The sequence below is a fragment of the Miscanthus floridulus genome, chromosome 17 (genome assembly GCF_019320115.1).
Source record: "Miscanthus floridulus cultivar M001 chromosome 17, ASM1932011v1, whole genome shotgun sequence".
Classification (NCBI taxonomy): Eukaryota; Viridiplantae; Streptophyta; class Magnoliopsida; order Poales; family Poaceae; genus Miscanthus; species Miscanthus floridulus.
In genome coordinates, this window is record NC_089596.1 from 14487809 (window position 1) to 14512099 (window position 24291).

The 24291-nt window shown below is 43.9% G+C and overlaps 1 long non-coding RNA gene across 1 annotated transcript; it reads right to left on the minus strand.

The window, feature by feature from the left end:
• LOC136515062 (uncharacterized) lies at window positions 1–534 on the minus strand. The gene is made up of 3 exons (XR_010773941.1): window positions 372–534; window positions 155–243; window positions 1–54 (listed from the first exon to the last, which is right to left on the minus strand). It is a non-coding gene; the product is annotated as an uncharacterized lncRNA (long non-coding RNA).
• Window positions 535–24291: the final 23757 nt, after the last annotated feature.

Below are 24291 nucleotides of genomic sequence, written 5' to 3' on the forward strand. Positions count from 1 at the left end.
GCTTGAGGTCCTTGGCCGTCCGCTTGGCGAAGCTGATGATCTCCGAGTCGGGATCTGCCGGCCAGGCACAAGGGAGAAGCGGGTCAATCCAGGCAGCGAGCGAGAACGCGACGCGAACTGGAGGTGAATGGAACGAGAAGCGGAGGCCGGGTACCTCGCGGGTTCCAGGTGAAGGCGTCCCTGTAGCGATGGCCGTCCACCTCGACGTCTACGCGTATCGGCACGAGGTTGTCCCTCGTCGGCCTGCAGCACGGAGGAGGCAGAGGGGAACGAATCAGCCACCCGCGCCCTCTTTCCCCCACAGCAATCGATCCAAGGCGTCTCTCTAATGGAAGAGGATTAGGAGGGATGGAGGGAGGGAGGGGGCGTACATGCGGAAGTTGACGGCGGAGGGCCTGGAGGCGCCGAGGCTGACCGTCTTCATCTCTGTACCCCTCGCCGGCGGTCGGTGCGCCGCCGTCGCCGTAGCCCGCTCGAACCCGATGACTCTCGGTCTGCGCCGCCGTGCAACGCGAAAAGAACCGGTACCGTGTGCATGTGGGCCTAACAAATTAACTTGGGCCCAAGATAAGTCGTCTTTGTACAGGCGCCGGGCCGAATTCACGACAACGTTTATTTCCTGCTGACCGGCCCATTTATGTTCCCCTCGATAGAAACGAATAAGATACACATTTTATCTTTTTTGCAGTCTGATTTTCCTTGTCCAAAACAGACATCCCCCTGACTCTCAAAACAATTCAAATTATCTCCATACCTAATTTTAAAGGTGGTTTTGTGACTATTCGTCAATACAAAAACGGGCTTGCTAGCGCCCGGATATCCAGATGGATGGGGCGTTCGGATACACGCGCATACAGACCGTTTTTCGTGCCGTTTCACGCGTCCACGTGGGAACCGCGTCGCTCGAACGTCACCAACATCAGAAAGAAAGCGAGGGGGCGGCGAATGCCCAGCCGGCACTGGAAGGAGGAGACACGGAGGCAAGACAATAGAAAGCGAGGAGAGAGATGCAACAACTGATCTACTTTTGGAATATTGAGATGCAACACTTGCAACATATGTCAGAAGATAGATGAAACACTTGAAATATGTATCTGAAACACTTGCAAAAACCACGCGGGATCCATACTGCCCTGAACGTCACCAGCATAGAGAAGAAGGGGAGGGGGCGATAGATGCCCAGCCGGCACCGAGAAGAGGAGACACCGAGACGAGGCAGTAGAAAGCGAGGAGGGAGATGCAACACTCAATCTACTTTTTGAAAACATCTAGATCCAACACTTACAACATACGTCTGAAGGCAGATGAAATACTTGAAATAAGCATCTAAAACACTTGCAGAAACACCTGAAAAACACTTAAAAACCATTGTAAAACGTACGCAACATCTAAATAAAACACTTGCAACATATGTGTGAAACATTTACAACATCCAATAAACACACTTGCAACATACGTCTAGAAAAACAGGTGAAACATTGGGAACAGAAGCTTGCAACATACGTGTACAACCATTGCAACATATACAACATCATGATCTACTTTTGCAACATGCGTGTGAAACACTGGTAACATACCTCTGAAAACATATGAAACACTTGAAACATATGCTTGCAACATGCGATTTCAGCGCAACATCTCCTTGCTGCTTGGGAGAATAGAGGCTCGTCGGGTATGGAGTTCATCGGTGTAGAGCTCGCCGGTGACGCGAAGCTCGCAGCTCCGGTGGAGAAGGCCGTGGCAGGTTGACCATTGCAGGTTGCGCACGGGCGAGTTTCGCCCTAGCCACGACGAGCTGAGCATGTAGAGCATGAGATGTGTGCGGGCGCCGAGCGGGCTTCGCCCGGGCTACGTTGAGCTGCACGCGGGCGAGCTCCTACGGCGAGCTGGGTAGCTTCTGCCCCAGCCGAGATGAGCCCGTGCGGCGGCGAACATGAGATGAGCGCAGGCAGAGGCCGCCTCGGCGGGCCACCACGAGCTGTGCACGGCCGAGCTCCGCTGTGATTTTTTAGAAACTACGGTGACGAGTGGATATGAGAGGGTTATTTGGGCTGGCATCGCAGCCCACCAACAGAAGCGTCCGGGCGGACTAACGCCCGGTTCCAAAAATTATCGATACAAAAACCTATCCCATGCTCATGGAAGCCACCACCTATTGACAATCACAAAATAAATATTGAAGGTGCCTGTATCAGGAGGCTGGGCTTTGTGATTAGGGGAACATGTGGGGACATGCTCGTATCCGGCCTGATATTACGAGATATGGGGGCTCTACTCTACAAACTGAAGCAATGGCTGCCCTCCAAGCAATCCAGCATGCAACACATCTTGGTATGATGCATATCATTCTAGAGATAGATATTAGCAACCTTAACATTAGCCCTGTCTTCAACAGGAGGGACAAAAAGCACTATCAATTCCTTAATTCACCATATTAGAGACCATATCGATATGAGTTTAGTTCTTGCAAAGTCTCTGCTGATGGTCTAGCCTCTCATGGAGCATATATGTTAGCCCCTGACTCTTCTATGTTTTTAAGTCAAGCTCCTGATTTTGTAACAGGCCCTATATCTCCTGATTTTTGTAACGGACCTTGTATCTAGCGATTTGCTTAGACATAGTTCTTAGCAGAATCGAGGATTCTGATGAAAAACATACGACATTATGTTTACTTTGTTCTTGGCTTCTTGCCCAAGCACGACTGGCAACCATACTTTGATTTTTTTTAAATGGTGTAATAATAATATAACAGACACTAATACTCTGTTTCATAGAAGCGTTGGTAATGCAAATGTAATGGATTTAAAGCTACGGATGTTACCGTAAGTCATTCAATATGGACTAATATTATTTCCGTCTCTGCTATTGTAGAGCAAACCAAACACTACACTAGGTTGTATCCTCACAAAGAAACTGAGGTAGAACGTAGAAAGTTCTTTTTTCTTCTGAATTCTGTGTTTTTTATGAATTTCTGTAAAATTCATTAAATTCTTTACAGTTTGCGTAAGCATTATTAGATGATGCGAAAAACAAAGGATTTTTTTATTGGTGCCATTACAATTCTCACGGATTTAAAAAATACTCTTACTATTTAAGATGGGGCCATTATAATTCTTTAGTTCTTTAAAAAAATCTCATTATGTATGCTTCAGGTGCGGTTGTGAAAGGTCCTAAATGGCTAGAGGGGTGAATAGCCTATAAAAATTTTCTACAAACACACTAGAGCAAGTGGTTAGTATCCTAAATGACAAAATACAATTTTGCTCTAGCTCTACAAGGGTTGCAAGTCACCTATCCAACAATTCTAGTTGTTATGATCACTAGGCACAAACAATGGCTATGTCACTACTCACTAAGAGCTCTTAACAAGTCTACACTAAAGAGCTCCACTAGGTGATACTAAACTAGCAAGCAAGACAAGCTCTCAAAACTAATTACACTAAAGAGCTTGGCAACTAGTTTGTAAGGAATGTAAAAGAGTGCGTATGGTGATTATACCGCCGCATCGAGGAATGGACCAATCACAAGATGAAGACAATCCAATCACCAGGAGAAATCCAATCACACAAGACACATAAGATTTTTCTCCTGAGGTTCACGTGCTTGCTGGCATGCTGGTCCCCGTTGTGTTGACCAACACTTGGTGGTTTAGTGGCTAAGAGGTGTTGCACGAACCCCATCCACATAATTGGACACCGCAAGAACCTACCCACAAATGAGGCAGCTCAATGACACGAGCAATTTACTAGAGTTACCTTTGCCGCTCCGCCAGAGAAGGCAGAAGACCCCTCATAAGTAACCGATCAAGGCCAGAGACAATCACCAACTCCGCTCAACGATCCTCCAATCACCGGACCGTCTAGGTGTTGGCAAACACCAAGAGTAACAAGCTCACAACTAGCCCAAATCACCCAACTAGTGCCACAAGATGATGCAACTAAATGCAATGCACTAGAGGCTCTCCAATCTCACTCAAGATGATGAAATCAAGTGAACAAGTAAGTGGAGTGTGTTGCTCAGCTTCCAAAGGGTGTGCACAAGTGTATGAGGTGCCAAGAGAGTGGCCAAGGCTAGCCACACCCTCTATTTATAGCCACACAAGTAAATAGAGCCGTTATACCCCTTGGAGCTGTTTCTGCGAGGTCACCGGACAGGGGGTGCCTGGCACCGGACATGGCAGTGACCTGCCCAATGGTCGAATTTGAATGGTCACAAACTAGCCGTTGGGGCACCGGACAGGATGGCGGTGGCACCATCCTAGGGGTGGCGGTGACCACCCAGCCATTCCCCTGAGAGACCAAGTCTTTGGAATAAAATGGCGGTGACACAGCCTTGCCAGGGGCGGTGACCGAGTGGTGCACCGCCCTCACAGAGGCGGTGTACACCAGATGCACCGGTGCCACCCTTCAACTTGCTGCTCTTGGCCATGGTTAGGTGGTCATCAGACAAGCTAGGGCGGTGCACCGTCGCACCTAGGGCAATGACCTCCCCGAACTCGCTGCTCTTGGCCTCGGCCAGCCGATCACCGGATAGGCTAGGGCGGTGACCACCCTGAGGCAAATACCTCCGTTAGTTGCGATTTCGATTCTTGATTCGATTCACATGCAGTCTAACACTCCTTTGCAAGCGTTGCTAACCCTCAAAGTGTTTTCCCAAAACATGTTAGAGCCAAGTTAGCATTTCTTAAAATATTTTTGATAAATATTTTCACATGCTCTCCGTTGTGCACTAGGCCTAAATGTAATGCATGAAGTCCAACACCTAGGCACTAGATGACCAAATTGTCTAGTTAAGAACCCCTCTTAATAGTACAACCATCTACCCTAAACATGATCACACTCTCTATAGTGTCTTGATCACCGAAACAAAATCTCTAATTATACCTTTGCCTTGATCTTCATAGGGTTTTGTTTTTCTCTTTCTTCCTTTTCAAGTTGAGCACTTGATCATCATCACATATGGTCATCTCATCATTTCATGTGATCATCACCATCTCTTGAGTGCCACTCTGCTCCACACTTGGATGTATCAACCTAGCTCATGATCACACTAGATGACATAGGTTAGTACTTAGGTTTCATCAATTATCCAAAACCAAACTAGGGCTTTCAATTTCTCCTTTTTTGGTAATCGATGACAACCTATTTACAAAGATATTCAATTAAATCTTTTTGATTCATGTTGCTTGCCCAAGCATATTACCATATATAAAGATTATGGACAAGTTTCATAAACCTAAATTAGTATTATTAGCTCCCCCTACATATGTGCTAAGAGTTTGGATTTGAAAGCTTGCACATATGCATAGATTGGAAGTTTGGGAGAGTAATAGCTACCAAATGATGCTAAGGTGTAAAGAATGGACCTTTGAAGCGTGATACCAATCAGAGTTGCCATTTGAACACCATCATTAGCACCATGGTTAGTTAGATAGCTCTTGCAAAACATAAACACTAGATACCTCGTGAGATCAACATTATAAGTAACGCTCTAGTACCACTAGTAAAACATGCAAGGCACATCTAACTATCATCCTATGCATGCTAGTTTTCATTTCATCAATCATTTTCTATAATCTAGCATACACCTGAAAGGTCCTAATGGCTAGAGGGGGGGGGTGAATAGCCTAATAAAAATTTCTACAACAACACTTAACAAAAGGTTAGACAATTATGAGGCGAAGCAAGTGTTGCGCTAGCCTACTCAAAATGCAAGCCACCTATCACAATTCTAGTTTAGATAGTGTCGATTCACACAAAAGCTATGACACTACCTTACGTTAGTATGCTCTCAAAGGCTAACTAAAGAGCCACACCAACCAAGCAAGCAAGCTCTCACAACTAGCTACACTAAAGAGCTTGTTAACTAGTTTGCGGTAAAGTAAAGAGAGTGATTAAGAATGTTATACCGCCGTATAGATGAAAGAACCAATCAATCACAAAGATGAATAACAATGAAGACCAATCACCTCAGAATCAAAGATGAACACAATGATTTTTACCGAGGTTCACTTGCTTGCCGGCAAGCTAGTCCTCGTTGTGGCGATTCACTCACTTGAAGGTTCACGCGCTAATTGGCTTCACACGCCAAACCCTCAATAGGGTGCCGCACAACCAACACAAGATGAGGATCACACAAGCCACGAGCAATCTACTAGAGTACCTTTTGGCTCTCCGCTGGAGAAAGGTCAAGAACCCCTCACAATCACCATGATCGGAGCCGAAGACAATCACCACCCTCCGCTCAACGATCCTTGCTACTCCAAGCCATCTAGGTGGTGGCAACCACCAAGAGTAACAAGCGAAATCCGCAGCGAAACACAAACACCAAGTGCCTCTAGATGCAAACACTCAAGCAATGCACTTAGATTCACTCCCAATCTCACAAAGATGATGAATCAATGATGGAGATGAGTGGGAGGGCTTTGGCTAAGCTCACAAGGTTGCTATGTCAATGAAAATGGCCAAAGGTGGTGAGCCATAGCCGGCCATAGGGCTTAAATAGAAGCCCCCATGAAATAGAGCCGTTGTACCCCTTCACTAGGTACTGATCGGGTTGACCGGATGCTTTGGTCCAACTGACCGGACGCTGCTCTTCAACGTTCGATCGCCCGATGGTGGGCACGTGTCTCCTGTGTTCAACAGTGAACGTTTGATCTCAACGGTCGACATGTTGACCGGACGCTCCGACAGAGCTGACCGAACGCTGGACCCTCAGTGTCCGGTCGTTTATAGTAAGGGTCCAAAACATGTTTTTGCCGACCGGACGCGTCCGGTCAAGCTTGACCAGACCTTGCCAGCGTCCGGTCACATTGTGACTTCTTACTATGCTGACCAACAACACGACCGGACGTAGCCCTTTAGCGTCTGGTCGCTGAGCGACCTAGCGTCCGGTCAGTTGACCGACGCCAGCATCTCACTGTTACACATGACCAGACGCGCCGGTCCCTCAGAGGTCCAGCGTCCGGTCACTGTATAACCAGCGACACTTACTCGTTTTCACTTCTAACTTCTCCACCCTTGCTCAAATGTGCCAACCACTAAGTGTATCACCTTGTGCACATGTGTTAGCATATTTTCACAAACATTTTCAAGGGTGTTAGCATTCCACTAGATCCTAAATGCATATGCAATGAGTTAAAGCATCTAGTGGCACTTTGATAACCGCATTTCGATACGAGTTTCACCCCTCTTAATAGTATGGCTATCAATCCTAAATGTGATCATACTCTCTAAGTGTCTTGATCACCAAAACAAAATAGCTCCTATGGTTTATACCTTTGCCTTGAGCTTTTTGTTTTTCTCTTTCTTCTTTCTAAGTCCAAGCACTTGATCATCATCATGGTATCATCATCATGTTATGATCTTTATTTGCTTCACCACTTGGAATGTGCTACCTATCTCATGATCACTTGATAAACTAGGTTAGCACTTAGGGTTTCATCAATTCACCAAAACCAAACTAGAGCTTTCAATCTCCCTCTTTTTGGTAATTGATGACAACCCTTTTACAAAGATATGAATTGAAATTCAATTGAATCCATGTTGCTTGTCTAAGCATATTTACCATTTGTAAAAAGATATGGACAAGTTTCATAAACCCTAAATGGTAGCAATTGCTCCCCCTTCATATGTGCTAAGAGTTTGGTTAGTAGCTTGCACATATGCTTAGATAGGTAATATAGGAAACAATGTCTATCAAATGATGCTAAGGTATAAAAGATGGACCTTTGAAGCGTGATACCAATCGGAGTGCACCAATATACCATCCTTAGCACCATGGTTAGCTCAATACCATTTGGAAACAATACTTGGAAATGAAAGTTATCTAGTGATTTCATTTCATCATTCAATCTTACAACTAACATACATCACACAAGCATAGATGTTTAAATTTAATACTTGTGCCATGCAAGCAAACATATGAAATGCACATTCAAATGCATCATACAAGTTCATGAGCTTGCTCCCCCTACTTGTGTACTCAAAATTTTAGTTGATCCCTTTCCTTTGTCATATCTCTCCCCCTATGTCATATATCAAGATATCTTTATGTTTCTCTCCCTTTATGATATTTTTCCCCTTTTTCACTATCTTTACTACTATCTTTGTTTCTCTCTCCCCTTTGTCATCAATGACCACAAAGGTTCAAAATATAGATAGTATTATTTGTAGGGTCAAGATTATCAATGTCAATCAATGGGGTGAGGATCATTTTCCCAAATTTGGTCCAATCTAGATTATTTGCCAAAGATATTTAACTCGGTTTGATCCAAGGACAAGCTTCTTCACACCTCTAAATGAGGGTTATCTTGTACTATGTTGAGTTAAACACTTAGAGCTCATTTTCTAGATTAAACACTAGGTTTACAAGCCCACAAACATGGCATATGCTATCACTAGATCAAGTCAAACATAGAAGCAATAGTGATACCATATAGACATCAAAATTATTTGATTTTTATGAATGAGCCTAATAAAATAGAACCACTTGAAAGGTCCTAATCAAATTGAAAATGTGACTAGATGCACTAATCACGTCCTTAGCAAAGATGTATGTCATGCCAATTAACTTTTACCTTGGATTGCTCGAAGGAGAGGCATGTCATATGAGTGGGGGGTGCATCAACACATATTTGAGAAATCCAATATATTCAACTCATTCCTTAGCTTGCAAAACCTTTTCTCATCCAATGGCTTGGTGAATATATTGGCAAGTTGATCTTTGGTGCCTACACTCTCAATGCAAATGTCCCCTTTTTGTTGGTGATCTCTTATGAAGTGACGGCGGACATCAATGTGCTTTGTTCTTGCATGTTGAACTGGATTGTTGGTCAACTTGATTGCACTCTCATTGCCACATAGCAATGGCACTTTCTTGAACTTGATTCCAAAGTCACTCAAAGTGGCCTTCATCCAAAGTACTTATGCACAACAACTACCGGCGGATATGTATTTGGCTTCGGCGGTTGATAATGCAACACTATTTTGCTTCTTTGATGACCATGAAACAAGTGATCTTCCCAACAATTGGCATGTGCCCAAGGTGCTCTTCCTTTCAACCTTGCATCCTGCATAATCTGAGTCAAAGTAACCAACTAGCTCAAACTTTGCTCCTTTGGGATACCACAAACCAATATTTGGTGTATGCTTCAAGTACCTCAATATTATCTTTGTAGCCTTCAAATGACTTTCTCTTGGTGAGGCTTAAAATCTTGCACACATGCATACACTAAACATGACATCCGGCCTTGATGTGGTCACATAGAGTAGGCTTCCAATCATAGACCGATACAATTTTTGATCCACCATATTGCCACTTGCATCACTATCCAAGTTGCCATTTGTTCCCATTGGTGTGTTAATGACTTTGCTATCAATCATGCCAAACTTCTTGATCATGTCCTTGATATACTTGCCTTGACTCACAAATGTACCATCCTTCAATTGCTTGATTTGAAGCCCAAGGAAGTAACTCAACTCTCCAATCATGGACATCTCAAACTCATTAGCCATTATCTTTCCAAACTCATCACAAAATTCTTTATTGGTTGATCCAAATATGATATCATCAACATATATTTGCAACATAAATAGATCTTTTCCAATCTTTTTGATGAAAAGAGTAGTGTCAACCTTGCCTATTGTGAACCCTTTAGAGAGTAGGAAATCCCTCAATCTCCCATACCATGCTCTAGTGCTTGCTTCAAGCCATACAATGCTTTCTTCAATTTGTACACATGGTTGGGCTTCTTATCATCTTCAAAATCGGGAGGTTGCTCAACATATACTTCTTCATTGATGTAGCCATTGAGAAATGCACTCTTAACATCCATTTGATAGAGCTTGATATTGTGGGCACAAGCATAGGCTAGCAAGATTCTAATTGCTTCCAATCTAGCAACCGGGGCATATGTTTCTCCAAAGTCAAGACCTTCAACTATGTGTATATCCTTGTGCTACCAATCTTGCTTTGTTCCTTACTACTATCCCATCTTGATCTTACTTGTTTCTAAAGACCCATTTGGTTCCAATCATATTGTGTCCTTTTGGTCTCTCTACTAATTCCCATACTTGATTTCTTGTGAAGTTATTCAATTCTTCATGCATAGCATTCACCCAATCAACATCCTTCAAAGCTTCATCTACCTTCTTTGGTTCAATGGATGACACAAATGAGAAGTGTTTACAAAATGATGCCAATCTTGATCTTGTTTATACACCTCTAGAAATATCACCTATGATAGTGTCCAATGGGTGATCTCTTGCAACATTGGTTGGTTGGAGGATTGGAACTGACTGCTTGCACTTGCTTGATCATTGGGTTGAGATGATGTACTAGCCATTTGATCTTGTTCATTGTCATGAGATCCACTTGCACTAACTTGATTTGTATCATCTTGCACATTTGAGTTAGAGAGCACTTGCACTTGATCATCTTCATCATCATTCACTTGCCTAGGCCTCAATTCACCAATATCCATGTTCTTCATGGCATTTGAAAGTTGAATGCCTCTAACATCTTCCAAGTTCTTATTCTCTACTTGTGAACCCTTGGTTTCATCAAATTCAATATCATGAACTTCCTCAAGAGTACCACTATCCAAATTCCAAACTCTATATGCTTTGCTTGTAGTGGAATAGCCAAGTAGGAATCTTTCATCACATTTCTTGTCAAACTTGCTCAATCTAGTGCCTTTCTTCAAGATATAGCATTTGCAACAAAAGACCCGAAAATATGCATTGTTGGGCTTTCTACCATTCAATAGCTCATATGGTGTCTTCTCTTTCAATGGGTGACAATAGAGGTGGTTGCTACAATAGCAAGCCATGTTGATAGCTTTGGCCCAAAAAGATTGACTCATATTGTACTCACTAAGCATAGACCTTGCCATATCAATGAGTGTTCTATTCTTCCTCTCAACAAGGCCATTTGATTGTGGAGTGTACTTGGCCGAGAATTGACGTCTAATTCCAAATTCATCACATAACTCATCAATTCTAGTATTCTTGAACTCACTACCATTGTCATTTCTAACTCTCTTGATGGTTGTTTCAAATTCATTGTGAATGCCTTTGACAAATGATTTGAATGTTGCAAATACATCACTTTTGTCCACTAGAAAGAATATCCATGTATATCTAGTGTAGTCATCCACTATCACAAAGCCATATTTGTTTCCACCGATACTAGTGTATTGTGTTGGCCCAAACAAATCCATGTGCAACAACTCAAATGATTTACTAGTGCTCATCATGCTTTTCTTAGGATGGGTGTTTCCAACTTGTTTGCCGGCTTGACAAGAGCTACAAAGCTTATCCTTTTCAAACACAACATCTTTCAAGCCTCTAACTAAGTCATGCTTAACCAATCTATTCAATTATTTCATTCTAACATGACTAAGCCTTCTATGCCATAACCAACCCATGCTAGACTTAGTGAACAAGCATGTAGATAATCTAGCTTCACTATCATTGAAATCAACCAAGTATAGATTTTTATATCTAAAGCCTTTGAAGATCAAGTTAGAGCATCTACACTTATGATCTCTACATCATCTACCCCAAATATGTATTTGAATCCAAGATCACATAATTGTGCCACGGATAGCAAATTGAAGTTCAAGCTCTCTACTAGCAACACATTGGATATGCTCATGTCATTGGATATTGCAATCTTACCAAGCCCTTTGACCTTGCCTTTGCCATTGTCACCAAATGTGATACTATCATAACCATCATTGCCATTGGTGTTGATTGAGTTGAACATTCTTGCATCACCGGTCATGTGTTGAGTGCACCCACTATCAAGAACCCAATGCCTTCCTCCGGCTTTGTAATTTACCTACAAAAGATCAATTCTTTTTAGGTATCCAAACTTGCTTGGGTCCTTGAAGGTTAGTCACTAGGCTCTTTGGTACCCAAATGGCTTTCTTCTTTGAGCCCATCTATGGTTTACCAATGAACTTAGCCTTCACACCATTTGTGCCCTTAGTAAGCATATAGCATGAATCAAGCTTAATGTAGGATACATTAGCATTTTTGCTCTTGTTTTTACATTCTTACTTTTTGTGACCCACTTGCTTGCAACTAGTGCAAAACTGACCATTGTTCTTTATAAAACTAGTCTTATGAGGAGCAAAGGCCGTTTTGCCTTTCTTAGAGGTATAGCCCAATCCCTCTTTGTAGAGAGAAGCTCTTTGGCTACCTAAGCACATAAGCAAGCGGTCCTCACCACCATAAGCCTTAGCTAAGGTGTGAGTGAGCTTAGTGACCTCCTTCTTGAGGTTCTCATTCTCAACCACTAGTGAGACATCACAAGTGAAACCATCACTACTAGATGAGGATGAAGTGGAAGTACTACAAGAAGGGTTAGTAGGAGCAACAATAATAGGCATAGATAGTGATTCATCAATTATATCACAAGTTAAACCTACATTGCAAGTTTCAACATGCTTCTTTTTATTTTGCTCATTAAGTGAAGAAGAATAAGCTTTTTGTGAGCTTTGCCAAGCTTCTCATGGGCTTCCTCTAGCTTCTCATGAGTTGCTTTGATCTCATCAAGGGCTTGCTTAAGGGCTTTTACCTCCTTATTCAAGCCCTTGCATTCTCTTCTCTTAATATCAAAGTATTCTTTAGCATCTTCTAGCATGTCAAATAATTCATCCTTAGTAGGTTCATCATTATCACTATCACTATCATTTTCATTTTCATGTTCATTTTCATCATCATGTTCTTCATCTCTTTCATCATCACAAGATTGTACCTTAGTGGCCTTAGCCATGAAGCATGATGAAGAGTCGAAGAGAGAAGGCTTCTCATTGATGGCAATGCTTGCTAGAACCTTCTTCTTGGTGGTCTTGTGATCATCACTATTATCATCATTATCACTTGAGGAAGCATCACTATCCCAAGTGACTACATATGAACCACCCTTCTTCTTGAAGGCCATCTTGTCCTTCTCTTTCTTTTCCTTCTTGTCCTTCTTCTTGTTCTTCTTGTTGTTATCATCATTGTTACTATTGTATGGGCATTGAGCAACAAGATGATCTTTGCTTCCACACTTGAAGCACCTTCTTGACTCTTCTTTGTTCTTGGATGAAGACTTCTTTCTTCTAGCACGGTAGCCCTTCTTCACCATGTACTTATCAAATCTCTTAACAAATAGAGCCATCTTCTCATCATCATCATCCCATGAATCATCTTCTTCACTTGATGTTTCTTGCTTGGCTTTGCCCTTGGATGATGTGGCTTTGAATGCCACGCTCTTCTTCTTCTCATCCTTATTCTCATCTTTCTTCTCCTTCTTTTCTTCCTTCTCATCATCATCTCTATATGTATCATCGGTCATTATATCTCTTAACACTTGGTTTGGTGTCATGGTGTCCAAACCACTCCTCACTAGAATAGTGACCAATATACCAAATCTTGAAGGTAAGCATCTCAAGAACTTATGGGAGAAGTCCTTGTCCTTCACCTCTTCTCTAAGTGCTTTGAGATCATTGATAAGCACTTGAAGCCTATGGAACATCTCCGGCACACTCTCATCCTCCTTCATCTTGAAGCTTGTAAACTTCTCTTTGAGAATGTATGCCTTTGCACCCTTCACGGCTTGAGTGCCCTCAAATAATTCTTCCAACTTCTTCCATGCCTCATGAGCTATCTCAATATTTTTGACTTGCTCAAATGTTCTTTCATCAATTGCATCATGAATAGCACTTAGAGCAATGTCATTGTTTTGGAGAAGTACTTCTTCGGCCACGGTGGGATTCTCCGGATCTTCAATCTCAATTTTTGTTTCTATCACCTTCCAAACCTTCCTATTGATTGACTTGATATAAGTTGTCATCTTGGCCTTCCAATAGGGATAGTTAGAGCCATCAAATTGAGGTGGCTTCTTGGTGTTGTTGATTTGAGCCATTTTAACACCGAAGGTTGTTAAGCCTCAAATAATGGTGACCTCAGCTCTGATACCACTTGAAAGGTCCTAATGGCTAGAGGGGGGCTGAATAGCCTAAAAAAAATTTCTACAACAACACTTAACAAAAGGTTAGACAATTATGAGGCAAAGCAAGTGTTGCACTAGCCTACTCAAAATGCAAGCCACCTACCACAATTCTAGTTTAGATAGTGTCAATTCACACAAAAGCTATGACACTACCTTACGTTAGTGTGCTCTCAAAGGCTAACTAAAGAGCCACACCAAGCAAGCAAGCAAGCTCTCACAACTAGCTACACTAAAGAGCTTGTTAACTAGTTTGTGGTAAAGTAAAGAGAGTGATCAAGAAGGTTATACCACCGTGTAGATGAAAGAACCAATCAATCACAAGGATGAATAACAATGAAGACCAATCACCTCGGAATCAATGATGAACACAATGATTTTTACCGAGGTTCACTTGCTTGCCGGCAAGCTAGTCCTTGTTGTGGCGATGCACTCACTTGGAGGTTCACGCGCTAATTGGCTTCACATGCCAAACCCTCAATAGGGTGCCACACAACCAACACAAGATGAGGATCACACAAGTCACGAGCAATCCACTAGAGTACCTTTTGGCTCTCTGCTGGGGAAAGGTCAAGAACCCCTCACAATCACCATGATCGGAGCTGGAGACAATCACCATCCTCCGCTCAACGATCCTTGCTGCTCCAAGCCATCTAGGTGGCGGCAACCATCAAGAGTAACAAGCGAAATCCGCAGCGAAACACGAACACCAAGTGCCTCTAGATGCAAACACTCAAGCAATGCGCTTGGATTTACTCCTAATCTCACAAAGATGATGAATCAATGATGGAGATGAGTGGGAGGGCTTTGGCTAAGCTCACAAGGTTACTATGTCAATGAAAATGGCCAAAGGTGGTGAGCCATAGCCGGCCATGGGGCTTAAATAGAAGCCCCCATGAAATAGAGCCGTTGTACCCCTTCACTGGGTACTGATCGGGTTGACCGGATGCTCCGGTCCAACTGACCGGACGCTGCTCTTTAGCGTCCGGTCGCCTGATGGCGGCCACGTGTCTCCTACGTTCAACAGTGAATGTTTGATCTCAACGGTTGACATGTTGACCAGACGCTCTGACAGAGCTGACCGGACATTGGACCCTCAGCGTCCGGTCGTTTACAGTAAGGGTCCAAAACATATTTTTGCCGACCGGACGTGTCCGGTCAAGCTTGACCGGACCCTGCCAGCGTCCAGTCACATTGTGACTTCTTACTGTGCTGACCGACAATACGACCGGACGTAGCCCTTCAGCGTCCGGTCGCTGAGTGACCCAGCGTCTGGTCAGTTGACCGACGCCAGCATCTCACTGTTACACATGACCGGACGCGCTGGTCCCTCAGAGGTCCAGCGTCCGGTCACTGTATAACCAGCGACACTTACTCGTTTTCACTTCTAACTTCTCCACCCTTGCTCAAATGTGCCAACCACTAAGTGTATCACCTTATGCACATGTGTTAGCATATTTTCACAAACATTTTCAAGGGTGTTAACATTCCACTAGATCCTAAATGCATATGCAATGAGTTAGAGCATCTAGTGGCACTTTGATAACCACATTCCGATACGAGTTTCACCCCTCTTAATAGTACGACTATCAATCCTAAATGTGATCACACTCTCTAAGTGTTTTGATCACCAAAACAAAATAGCTCCTATGGTTTATACCTTTGCCTTGAGCTTTTTGTTTTTCTCTTTCTTCTTTCCAAGTCCAAGCACTTGATCATCATCATGGTATCATCGTCATTTATGATCTTCATTTGCTTCACCACTTGGAATGTGCTACCTATCTCATGATCACTTGATAAACTAGGTTAGCACTTAGGGTTTCATCAATTCACCAAAACCAAACTAGAGCTTTCAACACCACACAAGCATGGATAGGGAATTTAAGAACTTGTGCCATGCAAGCAAACATATGTAATGCACATACAAATACAACATACGAGTTTATGAGCTTGCTCTCCCTACTTGTGTGCTTCAAATTTTAATTGATCCCTTTACAATATTATTTCATTTGTTTGCTCCCCCTATCTTTACTATCTTTATGAATTTCTCTCCCCCTTTGTTATTAATTAGCACAAAAGGTGAGCTCAAAATTTAGATAGGTTGGGGTGAAAACCATTGTGAAGTGAGGATCATTTTCTCAATTTGGTTCAATCTAGATCACTTGCAAAAGATATTTAACTCGGTTTGATCCAAGAGCAAGCTTCTTCACACCTCCAAATAAGGATTATCAAGCATCATGTTGAATTAAACACTTATAGCTCATTTTCTAGATTAAACACTAGGTTCACAAGCCCACAAACATGTCATATGCTACCACTAGATTATTTCAAGCATACAAGCAATAGTGGTACCATACAAGCATCAAATTCATTTGATTTTCATGAATGAGCCTAAGACATGATAAGAATGACTAGATGCACTAAACAAGTCCTTAGCAATGGATGAACGACATATCAACCAACTTTACCTTGCTTTGCTCGAAGGAGAGGCATGTCATATAACGGGGTGCATCAACACATATTTGAGAAATCAAGTATGTTCAATTCATTCCTTAGCTTGCAAAATCTCATCTCTATCAAGTGGCTTGGTGAAGATATTAGCAAGTTGATCATCGGTGTCCACACTCTCAATATAAATATCCCCTTTTTGTTGGTGATCCCTAATGAAATGATAGCAGATATCTATGTGCTTTGTTCTTGAATGTTGAACCGGGTTGTTGGTGAGCTTCACGGCACTCTCATTGTCACATAGCAATGGCACTTGTTTGAACTTGATTCTAAAATCACTCAAAGTAGCCTTTATCCAAAGTAATTGAGCACAACAACTACCGGCCAAAATGTACTCCGCTTCGGCGGTTGAAAGTGCTACACTATTTTACTTCTTTGATGACCAAGACACAAGTGATCTTCTCAATAATTGACATGTGCCCGATGTGCTCTTTCTCTCAACTTTGCATCCTACATAGTCGGAGTCTGAATATCCAATCAACTCAAATCTAACTCCTTTGGGATACCACAATCCAACATTTTGTGTATGCTTCAAGTACCTCAATATTCTCTTTGTTGCCTTCAAGTGGCTCTCTCTTGGTGAGGCTTGAAATCTAGCACACATGTGTGGTAGAACTACCTAATCTAATGCCTCTCAGGAGTACTTGTCTTCTATTAGACACTAAGTACTCAAGGGAGGGCACCAAATTACACAGTTCCGTCGGGCACACCCCAAGAGAGAACCAAAAAATCCACATTTTTCCATCAGGATCACAAATGAGATAATAAAGCTTACATCATTATTAACCATTCCTTACATCGCTTTTCATGTAACATTAGAGTATAATATTTATTATTTATAATAGCGGAATATGATCATGTCATCAGAGTTATGAACAATTTAATTTAACAGCGGAATATAAACATGTGATCAGAGTTACAGTGGAAATAAATATCTATTTATGACATGATGAAGCATTGATATATAGACTATGACAACAGATTATAAAACTTCCATTTATAAAAGCATTTAGTGAGAGTTATAAATAAAGACTATGATCGCAACATAAAGGAATCCTCTCTGAGCCCACCAGAAGAGATCCACACACAAGAGTCAGCTCTAACATCCACTTGTCACCTGCAACAGGGGGAAATAAAACCATGAGTACTCAATTGTACTTAGCAAGACTTACCTGACAGGAGGAAAGAAAAGACTCCAAGGATATGCAAGGCTATCTGACTTGTGGGTTTATTGCATCTGCAGGAAGCATTACTAAGCATGCGTCCTTATATTCAATTTTATTAGTAGTCAACATTAGTTCTTTAACCAACCATTCTATGTAAGCACCTGTACTACTTTCAAGCAGGTGGTAAGCAATTAGAATCATTTTACCATCTTTCATCTTTTAGTTCTTACTACGTTGCTAGACTGTAGACAAGTCATACCGGAACACCGGCGATTTGTGAATCAATGTGCCCAGCTGGGTACCCTGAAACACACGCTCTGCTTGTACCCTAGGCACAAGTAGGACCAACCCACTACCCTCCTATCATGGGGTCTAGGTCCCCGTCCAAACTTGGACTCCAAGCCCCCACTCCTGAGTCCCGGACTTAGTGCGGTGCTAGGACCTCCACCCAAAAACCACCCTGAAAGTTGGTCCGGAAAGAGCCAGAACCCATGATAAGAGAGTAACAAGTCTTCCCGCGCCCATACACAAGTATGTGTTCAAGATAATAAGTCTATGACCTGCCTAGAACCCAATGCAACGGCCGGTCCTTAACCTACATAGACAGGAAAAACAGTGTAACCAAGCTATGCCTCATTGGCCGTAGGACACAACCTCTTACACCGACCAATACCCAAACCATATCCCTATCCGGTCTCTATTTTTCCTTTCACCATTCTTATCATGAGTGATAATAATATAGTAACGACAATAATATATTTCCTATCTCTCGCGAGTAATAGGCAATCACTCGACTTCTACTAGAGTCCTGTAGCATAGCAATCTACACGATCCTATCATACTAGTAAGACTCATAGGATATATATATATATATATATATATATATATATATGCAAGTGGGTTTCATTCAACTGCTTAAAACTTAATGCACAAATATAATTTAAAGTGCAGAAAAAGTAGAGGTTATGCACTGGGGCTTGCCTGGGTAAGATATATACTAAAAAGTTAGTATCTGCATCTTTAGATCATCCACCATCATCTGAATAGAAAGCCCATTACATCATCTCCTAGAGAGAATACCATTACACCATCTTCAGATTCCTTAATCATCCTTCAATTGATCCGTTGATCCATCATCGTACCTATATTATATGCATTGATGTAAATGATGCAACAGATAATTAACAAGGCAACAACAACTCTTAAAATAGAGTACATACTACAAACTATCAAGCTAGCTCTAATGACTAACGTACTAATCTACGCATCAATATCATCGAGAAAGGTGTCATTTCCCGATAAGTGCTTTAGTTATAAAATTCCAAGGTGTTTCCTTATTTCATTTATTTGATTTACTATATACTCAAACTAGGGCTCATTTGCTATCTTAGTAATTTAATTTCTCTGCAGCTACAAAAATTATAGTGGACACTCGATAACACTTCTAACCTACTGTAAATTTTTAGAGCTAACACTATCACCGATTTATCACGGAAATTCCTACAAGTTTATGTCTTAACGATATTAAGTATGTTAAAATAATCAGAGCAATCCTAAAAACATATAGAACCTATGCAAACGAAATACCCTATCATATAGATCATGATTTTAGAAACTTAACAAAATTAGTTTCATAATTTTTGGACAACTATACAAATTTATATTGATTTTACAAGTTTATTTCCGAAATTAAATTAGCAATTGCTTTAGAAAACTAAAGGGGCCAACGACCACCAATTCGGCCTAGTGGCCTAAGGTGGGAGTCCACGCACACGTGGCCTAGGAGGGGCGTCGAGCAGGCCGTAGCCACGGTGGCGCAGGGCAAACGGCCCAACAGGTCGGCCCACGCGGCGTGGCCCAGGCATGGGCGCGCATTTTGTAGAAAGACCCCACGCTTTCTCTATTCTACCCGAGATCCACAAGCACTGTGATGCACTATTCATTAGAGTCAAGCAATTTGCATTCGAAACCCTGAAATGTTCTCTATTTCAATTTCTCACCCGTCATCTTCCATGTGTGAGGCAGCGGAGCAGAGGAGCACCGGACGGCGGTCAATCCTGGCCGGGGAGAGCACAGCGGCTCCGGCCGATTCCTACCGGAAGGACAGTGACGACGGAGGCGGTGCACAGGAGCAGGGAGGGAGACTACCGCTCCTGTGGGCATTGGCGGCATGGCCAGGGGCAGCCCGAGGCGGTCCAGCCATGAGCGCTAGCGGCTGGCTAGGCACAACAGCGACAGCGAACGACGGCGGGGACTCTATGGGACGCGGCAGCGACGAGGGCAGGCTCCATGGCACTAGGCGGACATGGTGCGCCCCTGGCTAGGCCTCGCTCATGCCGGGGTAGGGCGCAGTGGCCTGGCCGCATGCGTGCAGCGCGGCGAAGGCTCGAGTAGTGGCCGCGACGGCTCCCGATGATGTGACTACGACGAGCGCGCGTGGGCACAATGGAGAGCGAGCCGGAGGTGGTGAGGTAGGTGGTCATGGCCGACAACAGCGGGGCATGTCAGCACGGGCGGTTAGAGTGGAGGGCGAAGGAGCAGGCGCTAGAGCGGACGACGGCGAGGCAAACGCTCGGGAGGGGCAGCATAGCGGGGCTTACACATGCTCTCGAGGGGGAGAGAGAACAACGGGCGGGAGGGAGGCGCAGCGACGGTGGCCCGACGTAGGAGGCAAGCAGAGAGAGAGTGGGAAGGGCGAGCAGGGGCTGGGGCTGTGGTCCATCGCGGCCGTGGGGCTCGCGCGCATACGTGAAGGCCGGGCGACGGCGGCGCAGCCACGTTGGGTACTCAGCTCGACAGAAGCAGGCAGAGACAAGATAGAGGCGGACATGCCTTCTCAACTTGTGAGAGAAGTCCTCATCCTTTACCTTCTCACCCAAACTCTTGAGATCATTGATGATGACTTGTAGCCTATAAAATATCTCCGGAATGAACTCATCATCCTTCATCTTAAAGTTTGATAGCTTGTCTTTGAGCATGTAGAGCTTGACACTTTTTACCGCTGAAGTGCCCTCATATGTTTCTTCTAGTCTCACCCAAACTTCACTTGCCTTCTCAAGATCTTTGATTTGCTCAGACACCTTTGAATCAATACCATTGTATATTGTGTTGAGTGTCATAGTGTTGCATTGCTTGTTGATCTTATCATTGTCGGTGAGATTGATAGGGTCAATAATCACAAACTCATTCTCTACCACATCCCACACCTTGTCATTGATTGAACCAAGGTACATCTTCATATTTCTCTTCCAATAATAAAAAAATGTGTCATCAAAGAACGGTGGTTTACCCCCAATATGGTTGAATACAATTTGAGCCATAATTTGCACCGAAGGTTGTTAAGCCTTGAAACAAACGGTGACCATGGCTCTGATACCACTTGAAAGGTTCTAAATGGCTAGAGGGGGTGAATAGCCTATAAAAAATTTCTACAAATACACTAGAGCAAGTGGTTAGTAACCTAAATGGCGAAATGCAATTTTGCTCTAGCTCTACAAGGGTTGCAAGCCACCTATCCAACAATTCTAGTTGCTATGATCACTAGGCACAAACAATGGCTATGTCACTACTCACTAAGAGCTCTCAACAAGTCTACACTAAAGAGCTTCACTAGATGATACTAAACTAGCAAGCAAGACAAGCTTTCAAAACTAATTACACTAAAGAGCTTGACAACTAGTTTGTAAAGAATGTAAAAGAGTGAGTATGGTAATTATACCACCGCATCGAGGAATGAACCAATCACAAGATAAAGACAATCCAATCACCGGGAGAAATTCAATCACACAAGAGACACAAGATTTTTCTCCCGAGGTTCACGTGCTTGTTGACATGCTAGTCCCCGTTGTGCCGACGACACTTGGTGGTTCGGTGGCTAAGAGGTGTTGCACAAACCTTGTCTACATAATTGAACACCTCAAGAACCTACCCACAAGTGAGGTAGCTCAATGATATGAGCAATTTACTAGAGTTGCCTTTGGCGCTCCGTCAGGGAAGGCAGAAGACCCCTCATAAGTAACCGATCAAGGCCAAAGACAATCACCAACTCCGCTCAATGATTCTTCAATCACCAGGCCATCTAGGTGTTGACAAACACCAAGAGAAACAAGCTCACAACTAGCCCAAATCACCCAACTAGTGCCACAAGATGATGCAACTCAATGCAATGCACTAGAGGCTCTCCAATCTCACTCAAGATGATAAAATCAAGTGAACAAGTGAGTGGAGTGTGTTGCTCAGCTTTCAAAGGGTGTGCACAAGTGTATGAGGTGTCAAGAGAGTGGCCAAGGCTAGCCACACCCTCAATTTATAGCCACATAAGCAAATAGAGCCGTTATACCCCTTGGAGTTGTTTCTGTGAGGTCACCGGACATGGCGGTGACCTGCCCAACGGTCAAATTTTAACGGTCACAAACTTGTCGTTGGGGCACCGGATAGGGTGGCGGTGGCATCGCCCTAGGGGTGGTGGTGACCACCTAGCCATGCCCCTGAGAGACCAAGTCTTTAGAATAAAATGGCGGTGGCACAACCCTACCAGTGGTGGTGACCGGGAGGTGCACCACCCTCACAGAGGCGGTGTCCACCGGACGCACCGGTGCCACCCTTCAACTTGCTGCTCTCGGCCACGGTTAGCGGGCCACCGGAGAAGCTAAGACGGTGCACCACCGCATCTAGGACGGTGACCACCTCGAACCAGCTGCTCTCGGTCTTGGCCAGCCGGTCACCGGATAGGCCAGGGCGGTGCACCACCCCTGCCATGGTGGTGACCACCCCGAGGCAAATACCTCCATTACCTGTGATTTCAATTCTCGATTCGATTCACATGCAGTCTAACACTCCTTTACAAGCGTTGCTAACCCTTAAAGTGTTTTCCCAAAATATGTTAGAGCCAAGTTAGCATTTCTCAAAATATTTTCGATAAATATTTTCGCTTGCTCTCCGATGTGCACTAGGCCTAAATGCAATGCATGAAGTCCAACACCTAGTGGCACTAGATGACCGAATTATCTAGTTAAGAAATCCTCTTAATAGTATGGCCATCTACCCTAAACGTGGTCACACTCTTTATAGTGTCTTGATCACTGAAACAAAATCCCTAATTATATCTTTGCCTTAATCTCCATAGGGTTTTGTTTTTCTCTTTTTTTTTTCCAAGTTGAACACTTGATCATCATCACATGTGGCCATCTCATCATTTCATGTGATCATCACCATCTCTTGAGTGCCACTCTGCTTCACACTTGGATGTACCAACCTAGCTCATGATCACACTAGATGATATAGGTTAGTACTTAGGTTTTATCAATTATCCAAAACTAAACTAGGGCTTTCAGGTTGGCCCCATTTGCGGCCACTGTATTTCCGTATTGCTAAGAATGCCCCTCTATTTTCACTCTCTCCCTGTCAATGACGTGTGGGCTCCACATGTGGCCCTATTCGTTTCGCTGAAATTTGGCTTATGCTAATTTGTTGTGATAGGAAAATACTGTTTGTTCACTGAAAAGTACCGCTAAAGTAGTTCCTCCTTCCCCATCTTCTTCTATTTGTGACGGCAACTGTTGCTCGCCCTCATGGCCGCCGCCGCGGCTGCTCGTACGCACGCTTGCTTGACGGCGACAACGGCTGCTACTCGCCCACGTGACCGCAGCGGTAGCTGCTGCTCGCTCGCGCGCCTGCGTGGCGGCGCCGATGGCTTGCCCGTGCACTTGTGTGGACGCGGCGACGGCTGCTAGCCATGGAAGGAGATGGGAAAGAGGAGGACCATGACATGTGGGGCCCACGCGTAGGGAGAGAGTGGAGGACAAGGGGCATTCTTGGCAATAGGAAAATACAATGGGCTGCAAATAGGCCCAACTCCGTTCGATGTGTATACTTTAAAAAAAAATCAAAGAATTATAATTGCTCATCTCCAAATAAGCTAATAATAATGGTATTTTTTTAGATCTACTCCCTCTGTCCCAGAATAAGAGTCGGGGATTCAGCACGCTAACCAAGAACGATGAGAAAAGACCGGAATGCCCCTATAAACACCATTTCTCTGTCAATCATGCGCTCCTCCCAATCCCATCCCCATCCAGATCCAGATCCAAAAGCTCGGGCGACCATCCCACCGCTCGAGCGAGCGCGCGCTCCACCGTGCCCGGATGCCTGGGCGAGCTCGCCGGCGCATAGGCCAAGCCTGCCCTGGAGCGCCTCCTCCTCGCCGGCGCTTATGCCGCTCGAGTGCTCCTCATCGCCACGCCTGCGCGAGTACTCGTCCTCACCGGTGCGTGGTCCGCGGCCGCCCAGCCACCGCTCGGGGGACGCTCCTCCTTGCTAGCGCGGCGGTAACTCCCGCCCGGGGCCGCGCACCATCGTTGACAGTGGAGGAGATGAGGAGTAGGGGTGGTGTAGGGGGCGACGGGATGTGGGAGGGAGGGGATGAGGACTGGACCAAAAGAGGAGCAAGGGTGGCGTGGGGGACGACGGGACGTGGGAGGGAAGGGGATGTGGACTGCCAGACTGGAGACGAAGGCTCTGTTCGTTTAAGCTTATCAGTCAAAATTAGTCCTACTTTTTAGCTATAAGAATAATATTTTTCTCTCGCTACAATTCAGCCGCAGCAACAATAAAT